This window comes from Nicotiana sylvestris, chromosome 4 (assembly GCF_000393655.2).
Source record: "Nicotiana sylvestris chromosome 4, ASM39365v2, whole genome shotgun sequence".
Lineage (NCBI taxonomy): Eukaryota > Viridiplantae > Streptophyta > Magnoliopsida > Solanales > Solanaceae > Nicotiana > Nicotiana sylvestris.
The window spans coordinates 128470840-128473946 of record NC_091060.1 but is presented as its reverse complement, the minus strand read 5'-3'; the positions used below and the strand labels follow the sequence as shown (position 1 = coordinate 128473946).

Genomic DNA, 3107 nt, shown 5'->3' with positions numbered 1-3107 from the left:
GAAACTTCAAAATTCGACCTTTCGACATTTCAAGCCTAAATTAGCTATGGACCTCCAAAACACCATCCGATCACACCCCTAAGCCCGAAATCACCCAACGGAGCTAACGGAACCATCGAAATTTCATTCCGAAGTCGTCTTCACACTGTTCCGACTACGATCAACTTTCCAACACTTAAGCTCTCATTTAGGGACTAAGTGTTCCAAAACTCTCCGAAACTCAAAATCGAACATCCCGACAAATCAAAATAGTAAAAATAAACATGGGAAAAGTAGTTAATAGGGGATCGGGGCGTTAATTCTTAAGACGACCGGCCGGATCGTCACAAATAATCTGTTATTTGCCATATGCACTTTAGCAATTAGAATTCCACCCAAGTCTCTAAGCCAAAGATGCATATTTTTCATGTGAATATCATATTCCTTTTTAAGAAGTTGGCACAAACTCAAAATATTATTTTTTTAATTTTGGCACATAATAAATATCTTGAATTAACTTGTGGCCACACTTTTTACAAGATATCAAAATTGTACTTATCCCTTCGATTTGAATCTTTGAGGTATCTCCAAATGACACATTACCTCTCATCATTTTTTTTGCTGCATGTAAAATTGTAGAAATAAATAAGGGGAAAAAACTATGTTTCCAGAAAGGAAAAAAAAAAGACTAACAAATTCTCAACCTACATATAGATGAATTCACAATAGTCTCTCTTACTATGGGTACAATGGGTGTCTATCCTCTCATAAAGATTCATCAAAGTGGGCAACAACCCTAAATTTATTTTCATTTGTTTTAACCAATTGTAAGTCAAGCAGCTTCAATTACTATTCTTGGCTTTTCCATTAGTAGTCCATCCCACCCATTGCTGGAGTTTCTTTCTCATCCTTAGGAATCTCGACAATAACTGCGTCGATTGTGGTCAAAAGAGACGACACGCTGGCAGCATCGACCAAGGCTGTCCTGATCATTTTCAACGTGTCAATGATTTCTTCCTTGACCATATCCACATATTCACCTTTGGCAGCGTCATATCCAAGATCAGTGTCGTCCTGCTCCAACAGTTTACCAACCACGACTGCCCCCTCTACTCCTGCATTTGAAGCTATTGTATCAGGTGTCTTAAGAGCACTCTGAATAATCTGTACACCAATTTTCTGGTCAAAGTTGGCAGTTTCTAATTTATCCAATTCCTTTGCTGCATAAAGAAGAGCAACACCACCACCTGGAACAATTCCTTCCTCCACAGCAGCCTTTGTGGCATTCAAAGCGTCAGTGACTCTATCTTTCTTTTCGCCAACCTCAGCTTCACTAGCTCCTCCAATCTTTAACACAACAACACCTCCTGAAATCTTAGCTATTCTTTCCTGCAACTTCTCCTTGTCATAATCAGATGTGCTGAGTTCAATGGTTGATCTAAACTGTTCACATCGCTCCTCTATGGACTTCTTCTCACCAGCGCCATCAAGAATGACAGTATCATCCTTGGAAATAGCCACCTTTTTACATGATCCCAGCATCTCCAACTCCACATTTTCAATGTTCAATCCAAGCTCTTCTGTTACAACTTGGCCTCTAGTTAAAATAACAAGATCTTGCAAATTAGCTTTCCTGTTTTCACCAAAGCCTGGTGCTTTAATGGCACAAACCTTGATTCCAACACGAAGTTTGTTCAAAATAAGAGTGGCAAGTGCTTCACTGTCCATATCTTCAGCCACAATTAAGAGGGGCCTTTGCCTCTTCAGAGCCAACTCTCATGCTTTCACGACAGCATTAACGCTTGAGATATTTTTCTCATGAATAAGAATTAGTGGGTCGTCGAGTTCACATTTCTGATTCTTCTGATTTGTGATGAAGTATGGTGAAATGTAACCTCTGTACAGCTTCATCCCTTCAACAACTTCCAACTCATTGAACAATGTCTTTCCATCTTGAATAGTGATGACTTCCTCCTTGCTTACTCACTCTATAGCCTTTGCAATTGGCTCACCAATTTCTCCTTCTCCATTTGCAGAGATAGTCCCAACCTGTGCAATTTCCTCTGATGTGCTGATCAACCGTGCTCTGCTTTTCAGGTTTGTTACAACGGAATCTACGGCCATGGTGATACCCCGTCTAAGGTCCATTGCATTCATACCAACTGCCACTGACTTGCATCCTTCAGCAAATATTGCTCGGGTGAGGACTGTAGCACACGTGGTACCATCACCAGCAACATCATTTGTGGCATTGACAACTTGTTTTACGAGGCTTGCACCAACATTTTTTATTTTGTCCTTGAACTCAACACTTTTTGCGACAGTGACACCATCTTTTGTTACTTTGGGTGCGCCCCAACTTTGTTCAATCACCACATTACGTCCCTTTGGACCCATAGTGACTTTAACAGTGTCAGCAAGTTCCTCAACCCCTTGAAGCATCATATCCCTAGCTTCAACTCCAAATCTAATATCCTTTGCAGCATAATTTCTACTCCAATTTAACCTGCCACCAATCTGTGGGTGCTGGTTCTTGCAACTCTGGCTTTGGAAGCAAGATTTGCTACAAAACGATACATTTTTTTTGCAACTGAGAAAATGTTGGTGAGAGAGACTAGAGAGAAGTGGGCATTGCCTTTCATCATTTTATTGATCTCCACAAACGTTTTTTTGCATCTACACATGTGATTGCTTGCTCCATTGTCCAAATATCACGAACTACAATCATCCTTATCTTCTTCCTTGAGTGCCAACAACAACGTTGACTCATCTTCTTCTTTCTTGTCGTCAACAAGGTTAGATTTCTCTTCAACTTTGTTACGACATTCCCAAGAATAATGGCCAAATTTATGACAATTATAATACTCAGTTTTTTATTTGTTATACCTTTATCAATTATTTTCTTGATAGCAGCTATGTCTTCTTCCTCTTCTTTGTCCACGACCACGACCTCTAAATGTTTGGTGGATTTTAACTTCATTGTTGAAGTTGTTACCATTACTTCTTCCTCTTCCATAACCTCCACGACCTCGTCCTCATCCTTGTCCACTCCCTCAATAGTTTTTTTCACTTTCATAATCCTTAAAGGATGCATGAGTTTTAAGATGTTGCTTCAGTGACACTTCTTG

The 3107-nt window shown here is 39.8% G+C and overlaps 1 pseudogene; it reads right to left on the bottom strand.

Annotated features, from left to right (window-relative positions):
* Positions 1-627: 627 nt before the first annotated feature.
* Positions 628-2588, bottom strand: LOC104234708 (chaperonin CPN60-2, mitochondrial-like; annotated as a pseudogene).
* Positions 2589-3107: the final 519 nt, after the last annotated feature.